Source organism: Cibotium barometz, chromosome 18 (genome assembly GCF_041138505.1).
Source record: "Cibotium barometz isolate CiBa-2024 chromosome 18, ASM4113850v1, whole genome shotgun sequence".
NCBI classification, from domain to species: domain Eukaryota; kingdom Viridiplantae; phylum Streptophyta; class Polypodiopsida; order Cyatheales; family Cibotiaceae; genus Cibotium; species Cibotium barometz.
In genome coordinates, this window is record NC_141063.1 from 13,515,047 (window position 1) to 13,526,556 (window position 11,510).

The following is an 11,510-nucleotide window of genomic DNA, read 5'->3' on the forward strand; positions in this document are numbered from 1 at the left end:
AAATTTCAGCCCCATAAAAGGCAAATCCGGCGAAAATTCCGGCCGTGAAAAGGCGATTCCGGCCATGAAAGACAATTTCCAGCCGTGTGAAAGGCAAATTCGGTGAAAAATTCCGACCGTGAAAGGCAAATCAGCCAAAAAATTCTGGCCGATGAAAGGCAATTTCGACGAAAAATTCCGGTCGTGAAAGGCAATTCTGGCGTGAAAATGGGTCCGTCGGCAAAAAAAGAAAGAAAAAAGAAAAGAAAAAACTCTAAAAACCACCCCTGTTTGGAGGCTCGTATCTCGTAAACCGTATATCCCATGAAGGCGCTCTAGGACTCATCAGAAAACTGACATCGAGCTCTTTGACTTTGGACTCGGTCGTCCGAAGTCAAAATCGACCATTTTGGCCTCCAACTAGCAACCTCAAAATTCGACCCAGAAATCAAGGCAAAAAACAGCAAAAAAAAACCACGAAAAATCGTTTTAAAAAATAGCCCGAAAACGACGACGAGGTATATTCGGGCTACTTTTTTAGGGTCTAAATGACAAAATTACGGATGACTCAGGGAAACAAAGTTGTAGTACTCCAAAAATACTACAACTCCCTCATACAGAGCTTTTCAAAATTCCTTTTTGGAGCACCCTCAAAAACGCTGTGAAACAAGGGAAAAATTCTCAAAAAAATTTCTTCTCAAGACAATGATGGAAAATAGATTTTAGAACCTCCTCTTCCATTTGGGAAGTTTGTAGCATACGCTTTTTTTAAAAAAAAATCTCAGGTCGTTCATGTGCGTACGCCTAAGCTAATTAGGGCAAACGGACACCTGTTTGATCCAACGAAGAGTACACCAAGCCTCTTGAGGCTGTAATGGACTGTGGGAAAGTATAAAAAGCAAAAAAAACAAACAAACAAACAAACAAAAAACAAAACAAAACTATAATTGCTCATTAAGGAGCATTTTGGCACTCCGACATGGCCACGATAGAGAGTGCCAGGGATCACACAAGGACTAAACCCAATGGTTGTCATCTTCGAGCCATTGAGATCTATGCTGCCAGTTCACCTCCCCATGCCATTGGCCGTGCCTATAACAAGTGTGTCATCAGGTTTTACACCCCCTATGACTTCGATCCCACCGGGGTTTGTGGTCCCTTGCCTAACATTCCCGTAAGTCCTATAAGTACCAACCCTTTCGTGGATGCCCACACCTTGGACATACTGACTATTCTAGGAAAGGAGGGTGGCCCAAGGACTCTTTGAGTCTCTTCCAACAAGAGCACTCACATACGGCCTCAATGATTTCATACAAAAATACGGCTGTACAAATTTCTAAAATTATGAGCAAATATAACGGAATAACAGACCCTGTTCAATTCATTCAAATGTTTGAACAGAGATGTGAAGCCTTTGGAAATCCCAACTGCCCCACTAAGGTACATGCGTTGAACTTATGCTTAGAGGAAAAAGCTAGTTGATGGTTCATCGCATTGATGCCGACGATCAAGACCAACTTCAAAACCTTGAAATCAGCCTTTATACATGGCTTTTCCAGACAAGGTAATCGGTGGTGTGCAACAACACAACTCTATTCAATTGAGCGTCAACTAAATGAATCCATTAGAGATTTTATTCTTAGGATAAAACTCTTGGACTCACGTTGTGAATCATGGAAAAAATTAAACAATGTTCAATTGAAGAGATGTTTCATGATGGGCTTAAAGAATAACAGCTTACACAACTTGATCACTGTATCCAATCCGAAAACATTCGATCAATGTTGCAAAGAAGTAATACGATTAGATGACAACATGCTAGAAGATGATTATGCTACGAGGTGTTCCTCATCTAAACCAAGTGAAGCAATGGCAAAAGAAAGATCGATCTCGGAATTAACATTCCCCGAATTTTATGCAGCCTTGCTTAAAACCTTACAACAAACATCCCTAAGAGAGGATGAAAAACTTCAAAACCAGACATCCTTAGTGCCTCTAAAAATGAGGAGCAAAATGCCTTGTGTTGAATGCAATCACTCTACGACCATCCCAATCCTCATTGCGCATACAAGGCACCTATTCTTCTATACTGCATATATTGTAAAATCTTTGACCATGATACTAAAAAGTGTCTCGCTTCATCCACAATGGACTCAAAACTTCCTGTGCACCAAACAGAAACAGTCCAAAGGGTAGAAACTGCTTAGGAAGTGGTTAATCGGACCCTTAAGTGTTGCTATTATCGTGGACCTCACAAGGTGGCAGACTGCACAGTTTGGAATACTTCCATGCCCATAGTCATTGACACCTTGTGACCCATGTGTGAACGATGTGGCATTGATCACATGTTCTAAGATTGCCCAAGATGAGGTTCTTCAATGCAACTTGTCCCACAAAATACAACTCTTAACATCTTAAGTGTACAAAATGGGCAACTGTCCACAGTGCCATTGAATGTGCTTACACGCTTACAAGCCGAGGCATGAGAAACAGCCAAAAGGAAAGCAAAAGACAATACCTCAACATGGGTAAAAGAACATGCTTTGAAACAGAACCTAAAAGAGAAGAAAAAACTTCTAAACCCAAGAAAGACAAGGGACAAAAAACCTATCGAATCCAAGGTCGAATTAAAAGACATGGAAAAGGAGTCTGTAGAGGACATAAACCCAAAAGGGGACATAAACACAAAAGAGCCAAAAGCTATACATGATGTAGAAGCATCCACCTTAAAGGCCACCACACAAACCTCGACACCCATAAGTGTACAAAAATCCAAAAGAAAATTCGATCTCGTCACATGGGTAAACATAATGAAAAACTGACAAACCAAAGAAAGTCAGAAAATGAAACAAGTTCTAGTACATCACTAAGTGAGGATGAAACAAGTTCTTACTCTTCGCTCAGTGCACCACATAGACCAATCAAGAAACTAGAACCCACCCAACCACCCCAAATGGATAATAATGATCACATGATGTATGCAGAACGCAAAAAGCAAGCTTAGGAGAGCATGCTTAGCTTGGTTATAGGGTCACTGGTTGTAATTGATCCTCATAATGCCAAACCTAAAACAACCACCAAGATACAAATCCTAGAGTACCGCTTTCCCTTTCAAGAGGAAGACATACTCTCTACATAAGAGTCATTTGGGACAGATTATACAAACTATACGATTGAGAAAGCATGTGAGGAATTTGATAATTCCCTTATAAGATTAAAACAGTCTCTCAAAACCTCATTCGGAGGAATGCTCTTCTCTCATAAAGCTAGCATCACATTGGCACTTACATCTTTAATGGCTCAACCCGAGTTATATAAGGACATAATGAACTCTATAAAACAGGACTGTGAGGATTCGTAAGTTTCCAAACAGCCCTCATTAAGAATTGTCAGAGGGCCAAGTGTGCCAGTGTATACATTGGGTACTCTTGAAAAAGCTGAGATCCAAACAAAGGATGAAAGTGAATGGGAATATGAAATAGACATAGGATCTGAAGTTGAAACAATAACCGAAACACCTGTGGTTTCTTTGGAAGATTCTATCATGGTATGGTTGGATTTCCCTACAGGCAATGATGTTCAGCGCGTGCAAATGCGCATTGATTAGCCCTCGAGCTAGTCATAACATCGTGTGACAATAGACTTTTGGGTGTCATTGGGACAACCCAAACTCATCCCTACAAGCAATAGTCTTGCAAGAGGAGCCAATGGACAAAACATTGAAGTTCCAGATTCCTTTAGATACACTACTCAAACAATCTATGGCGATATGGAATTTACATTCCATGTTACCCTAGATTCCCTTGAGTATGATGTCACCCTTGGCAGAACTTGGATAAGTAAATCATTGTATTCACTGGATGAATCCATGCAAATAGTCACCTTGAACACTTCTACAGGCAAATCATTGTATTCACTGGATGAATCCATGCAAATAGTCACCTTGAACACTCCTACAGGCAATGTACAATTGCTATTACGGGAGGAAGAAACCTTGCAGGAGCTGGAACTTCCAACATATCTTACTGAAAAGATCCCTAGGGTTTTGGTTGGATTGGAAATTGCAAATAAAATCACCACAGCTCAAGCACAACTTTATCCAACATGAGAACACAATCTCATGACCCTCGAGCTATGGGATTTCAACACTTACGCTACATCCTGAAAGGATTACCTTTACACAAGACTTGAACATGCCATGTCTGGGGTACTTTGAACATACGGTGTATATTGAAACTAACCCCCTCCCTTGCAAGTTTTTTGTGGTTGAGTATGTGTTGGAAAATAGATTTAATCTTGGGGTATAAATGGACTGTTGCTGCCCAAGTACCACTGTGATTTGCTAGCGATAGAGTCATCGTGATGGTCAACGATAAAAAGTTGGCAATATCATATTGCCAGGATGAGGATCCAATTTTAATGGATTTCTATGATGCTGAATGCAAAAGGAAACAGACCTCTTCCACAAAAGCCCCTCTACACAATGACCTACCATTTACGTCAACAACCAACTCCTATAAAGCCTCTAGTCCCTCAACCCCATCCTCACCTATGAAGTTGAATGCCAAAACCTCGCAATCAGGCTATTCCTAAAGAAGTTCCCAGAGCCAAACCATCTATCTCTAACAGGGAACTCAATGGAAAGGCCCCGGATCCTATGCATCTTCATCGACAAACCTCATCAAAGGAGACAACCACATGCTTAAAGGCCTCGTTTATCGACAGCCACTCCACAAGAGACTCTAACATCATTATAACAATGCCCATGAGTCTCAAACCCATAGCCTCAGCACCAGCCAAAGTCAAGGAAGGCCCCAAACCTTTCACATCAACCCTAAAGAAAACTTCACCAAGACTCCTATAATAGTATCAAAATGTGGGTGGAGAAGTAGCTACTTGTAGCTCTCAAGGCTACTATGAAGGTGCTAATCAAATTTGGGTGCCTCGACAGTCAAAACCTCTTCCTCAACAAAGCACTCAAAAGACAAGGAAGAAGAAGAGTACTCCACAACACCGTCCACAAAAGCCTATGCGATTTCCTCAAAGAACTCCACCAATGCAACAAGTCTGGGTACCAAAAACACTGCTACAAGCACAAGGGTACTACCAAAGAAATACCAAAGCTTGGGTCCCCAAGTGCATCACAAATTCCCCTAAGCTTGCACAAAGAAGAAAGCCTCAACACCAAGCACATCGGCACCAAATTACAGTGTTCGTCAAAGATGGGTGCCTGTGCATGTACTTCAAACAACAACAAGGATACTATGATGGTAATTCCATCATATGGTTGCCAAAATCAAACAATGTGAAGAAAACCTCACCATCGACTTCAACCCCAACAACTTCACCTATAGTTCGACAAGAATGTAGGCCCAAGCAATAGCAAGAAAATCCCTCAACCACTCTCATGCACTCAGCACCAACACAAGAGCTTGTCTGTTCAAGCAAACAATCCGCAGTCTTCCCTACTGTCTCGACATCATTTCAGCAAAACAATTTCAAGAAGCAATACGGAGACTTAGGAGCACATCAATAATAGAATAACAATGCTCTTGTCACTCCTCTGGAAGTAAGAAATAAGCACATAAGAAGCTGTTGCTTGCAAATCATGACATAGATGACCCATAAAATAAAAAATTTAAAAAAAAGGTCAAAATCTACAAATTCATAGAATTCCATCTCACGGAATTATAATTCACGGAGTTCCATCTCACAGCTTAAGAACCTGCACTTTCACGATTTTAGCCTCATCACGATTAAGCCATATCACACAATAGCCACTATATATTTGTTAAGCTTATTGCTTACTATTCTTTTGCCTAAATTAATGTAGCAGCTGCTCCATGAGTACATATCCATACTCATGCACTAGAGAACATTTGCACACCAAAGCCTCACCATCGACAACTTCCAAGTATATCTTTGGATGGGAGGGCCATGGTGGGTGAAAGTCTGGTCAATGGTACAACCCATCGCTTGGAATTTTCCTTCACATTGCAAACCTCTCCAAACAATGCTACAATCTTCACAACTCAATGATCTTCAATCCTTAGTGAAGATATCTATGTTAGCCTCGCAAGTCGATGTAATTCTTTTAATCCTCACCAACAAGTGGCTACTTCAGCATAGAGCAGTTCAATATGAGTCCATATGACTCAATTCTCGTACTTCATGTAAATCTGCTTCATAAGAGCACTTAAATATGCATAAAAACATAAAAAGCACATGGACAGAAGAAGACAGGATCAGTTCCTACACAAAGGGACATCATCACAAGCCAATTACTTCAAATGATGAATGTCGCTTCAATAAATCAAATGAGGAACGAAGAATCACCATCTCGTTCTGATTATTAAGTCTATGTTCCTCCGGATCCTTCTCTCTCTTCTCTCCCATTATTAACATCTCTTAGTGTCCCCACTAACAAAAATCACATGTAACCTTGCCGAACAAATTGAGCCAAAAAGAAGAAGAAGAAGCTCACACAAATATAAAAAAACCCCCCCACCCCGCGTTAGGAATTTCCAATACACCACTAGCCTCTTCATTTATTAACTAGTTTTTCTTATTTCCTCCTCTAGAGGAACAAATCCATTCAACATCAAAGCCATTGACAACGCTTGTTCATTCTCCTCACACACAAAGGTCTTCAACGCGATCACGCGAATGTGATCGCCATCATCAGGAAGGGAAGAATGTTAATCCAATTCTAGGATTAACAAGAGCTACTGCCATTATCTTATATTAAGGAGTCACAGTAGATACACCAAAGGGTCATACATTCAAGGTATGAAGCAATAGTGTCCAAAGCTACAACTTAGACGGCGCCCATAATGGTGTGACAGAGTATTTATGGCGATTCCCACTTTATCCTTGTTCAAAGGTTGATCTTGCAGAAAACCATGAGCTAGATAGTTTGAAATCTCCTCACTCCACTCAGGCACCATGTCAAGGTGGAACAAACAAGAATCTAGGAGGTCATCATCAATGCTAGTTGCAGATTCTCCATTTGGAATTCTAGATAGATGGTCGGCCAACACGTGTCCCTTTTCTTAATGTAATCGTAAAGTCGAATTCCAAGAGTAGAAGTAACTAGCATGTGATTCTTCCCATGGTGCAAGGCTTGTTCACCAAATATAATAGGGCCTAATGGTCCACAAAGAATACAAATCTGTTGGCTAAAGTAATGTCACTATTTCTTTACAGCATAAACCATGGCCAACCCTTCATGTTCCATAGTGTAATTTATCTCTGCATCGTTTAGTTGAAATTTGCAAAGCAAACTGGGTAATCCAATTTCAATTTCCCAAGTTGCACCAATACGCATCCTATCAAAAAATTTGATGCATCGATGTGCATGTGAAATACAAGATCCTAATTGGTTGGCCTTAGAATAGGTGCACTGGCCCATAAACCTTTGTAGTTGGTTGGTGAAGGTAATTCCAAGATCAATTTTACCTTGCTCTCATCCATGGAAATACCGTTTTTAGACAACACGATGTGCCCTAAGATTACACTGTGCTTGACCCAAAATTGACACTTCAAAGGGTTTAAGCATATATGATATAATCGACATCGCTCAAACTCCTTTCTCAAGCAAGCCAAATGTTCAATCTAGCGTGAGTGTGCACACAGATCATCAATAAATACCTCCAGCCACTTTTGCAAGTAGTCCTTGAAGGCCATGCACATCAATCGTTGGAAGGTTGCTTGGGCATTGGTGCTTGGGCATTGGTGAGGCCAAAAGACATAACCTTATAATCATATATTCCCCACCCATCATATTGAAGGCCATTTTATGCTAGTCTTCTGGTGCTATGGACACCTAATTATAACCTGAAAACTTATCTAAGGAGTTGTAAGCTTCCTCACCTTCTATCCATTCCAATACATGTTCAGTATACGGCAATGGGTAGTGGTCTTAGAATAGGTGCACTTGACAGTGCGCTTTCTTTAACTTATCAGATGCTTCTTGGCATTCCTCACTCTATTCAAAGAGAATGAGTAGTCTATACAGTGGTTTGGCGATTTCAACATAGAATAAGATGAAATGATGATAATACCCAACCTAGCCCATAAACCTCTGTACACCTTTGTAGTTGGTTGGTGGAGGTAATTCCAAGATCAATTTTACCTTGCTCTCATCCATGGAAATATCGTTTTTAGACAACACGATGTGCCCTAAGATTACACTATGCTTGACCCAAAATTGACATTTCAAAGGGTTTAAGCATATATGATATAATCGACATCGCTCAAACACCTTTCTCAATCATGCCAAATGTTCAATCCAGCATGAGTGTGCACACAGATCATCAATAAATACCTCCAGCCACTTTTGCAAGTAGTCCTTGAAGGCCGTGCACATCAATCGTTGGAAAGTTGCTTGGGCATTGGTGAGGCCAAAAGACATAACCTTATAATCATATGTTCCCCACATCGTATTGAAGGCCATTTTATGCTAGTCTTTTGGTGCTATGTACACCTAATTATAACCTAAAAACTCATCTAAGAAGTTGTAAGCTTCCTCACCTTCTATCCATTCCAATTATACATGTTTAGTATACGATGTTCAGTATACGGCAATGGGTATGGTATTTCCTAGTGGCTACATTGACCTTTTTAAGATCAACACATACACTCAATTTCCCATTCTTTTTTGGCACAATCATGATTGGTGGGAGCCAATCAATGTACTCGATCTCATAGATGAAATTCACATCGATGAGTTTATCAATTTCCCCCTTTACAATCGTTGTATATTTTGGATTCATTTGGTATGGCTTTTTCCTGGATGGTCTTGATCTGTCCATGATCAGAATCGCATGTTGAACCACCTTGGGTGGAACACCCTTCATTTCAGTGTATTTCCAAGCAAAGGAATCCTTGAATTCTTTGAGGAGAGCAATGAGTTCTTGTTCGTTAGCTGCGCAATTAAGTCCTTATTAGCAATATAGATAAGTTTGGGATCCTCCCTTGGCTCTGCAAGATCAACCTCTTTAACTTCAGCTGGACTGTCGTAGGACGTGGATTGGCCATCTTCCTTTACTCTTTTAGCTATCAATGGGACCACTTTTCGTTCGTCAATGGTGTGTGTTTTAAAAGTGGTCTAGCACTAAGAGTAGGTCTAGCCTGTCGTCCTCCTTATCTTTTGTTTGAGCCATCGCTTTCTTAGCCTCGTGCTCAGCTTTAGCCAAGGCCTTGTTTCGTTTTCTTAGTCCTTCCTTTGTGAGTTTAGGTGCTTTTGGCTCTTGAGGTATAACCTTCTCCTCTTGTTTTCCTTCCAGCATTATCTTAATTCTTCACCCCAATTCTTAGAAAACTCCTCGTGCACCTTAGTGACGAGATATCTTAGCCACTGGGCATCCGTGGGTTTACTTCGTAATAAGGCATTTTGTCGAGTGATATACCTCTTTTTTTTATGCCATCTTCTGAGGCGTTGAGTGCTGTTGCGGCCTTGTGATCCAAAACCTTCTGTGCTGGAGGCTTCATCCTCCGTTTCTTCTTCTCTTGGTTGCACATCTACCATGCACACTAAGGTGGTAGGAATGTTTCATGATTCAATGTATTGGGTTTCTCTAGAAGGCAACACATCTATAGTAGCAAGCACATCCATCCAGTTTTCACTAAAATCCGGGGGTGGAAGCGACACGCACATTGCGGCCTCTTCCTTTTCCTATGAATTCTCCTCTTTTGGTTGGAATACTTGTAGGGACGTGGTTCATTTAGTGGTGACCGAATCATTTCCAAACAATTACCCTTCCATTGGGTGTGCCTTCCACATTTGTAGATCGATCTTTAGGATCAGCGAGTGATCTAACACCCAATCATGCACCAATTTGGCTTCCCTCATGAAAGGTCTACCCAAAATAATGTCGTATGAATCCGGTTGGCACAAGAAGTCCATTACAACAAATGTATGATGGTAGCGGAATGAAAAGACCTTAAGTCTTACATTTTTCAACAGCCCCATGGGTATTGAGGATGTTTTGTCTACCATTTTGACGATTAGATCTGCTCTTTCCAATTCTGGTTTACCTCAGTTTTCCCAACATCGTTTTGTAATAATGCTCACCCCCGCTCCTCCGTCTAGGATAGCCAGTGCTTGGTATCCATTATGGTGAATTAGGATCGTAGCATTTGTATCATCACTCTCCTAATACCATCCCAGTTGATTGACATGTATTTTGACGAATCTGGAAGTTTCCTCCTCCTCATGCAATAGGTTTTGCTCTGTTAGAGGTGAGTGACTCTCCTCTGCAGTGGACATCTTCCTTCTTCCGGCCCTTGATATCTGCCATAATGCCCGCGTATTGTGTAACAATGGTCCCAGCAGCATTTTGATGGTGGTGGACAAAATGGCTGTGAGACTGCCTATGTCTCTAGGCTCCCTGGCACGTGAGGGTTCCTTCCATATGTTTGTCGCATATTCAACCCTAGGGAATGACTGGATGGATAAATCTTGCTCTGCTTCCTCAAACATTCTTGACATGAGGTCACTATGAGTCCCTTACTTCTAGAATTAGAGTAGGCACATCCGATTTCCTTTCCTTTTTCATCTTGTTTCTTGGATACACTATATCCCTAGCCCTATTAGCCCTTTATTATTTGGCTTCATGATTTTGGGGTTGCTAGTCTCTCCTTTACAGCTTCTTGGCTGTGCCCATGCTGTTTCGGCACTCGGTCATCTCCTTCCTTTGATTGGGTGAATCTAGTGTCAATGGTATCTTCTTCGGATCCATCCTAAATTGTGACCATGATATCACCTCTACCCACTTTGTTCACTCTTCTTCTTCTCCTAGTTTTAGAGGTTGTAACATCTACTGAGTTTTTCCCTTTGCTCACTTGTTTTTCTTGGCTCGTGTCAGGACATTTAATGGCATGATATTCCCAAGCTTCACACTTATAGTCCTGATAATGGCATGGTTAGAAGTGGAATCAGAACCACTGGCACAATATGGATAGTATTTGATCAAATGATCAACCCCACACTGAACACAGAAAAGTGTTGGCATGGCATTGGTTGATGCTGCCCCAAGGGCTGGGCTTGGCCCGCATTAGCCACATTCTTATGAGGACACTCCACTATTTGATAAGGTCCATTACAACCAAAAAACTGTATTAGTCCCCTTCTCATAGTTGAGTTTATGTCTTTACCTTTCCATTGTACGTGGTTTGAAGCATTGGCATTAGCATGTTGTTTTGTAAGACATAAAACTGTGGTGTGATCTCCACGGGCTCCTCGTAGTAATCAACACCTCACGCATGACTTCCCTCTCGTCCAAGGGCTCCTCAATCAACACCTGGTTGATTTTAGTCTGTGGTGGTTGAACAAGTGGGGGTGGAAATGGCGACATGTCCTGCATTTGGAACATCCCTCTTGGTAAGTAGGATGGGTTTGGCTGCCCTGCTTTACACTGATGGTGCTAGTAAGGATAGTGGCACTCTAGGTGCTGGCAGTTGTGCCAAGACCCTTGGATATCTGCACATGGCAGTGTCATGGTTCCCCAATCTTCCATAATGAGCACAAT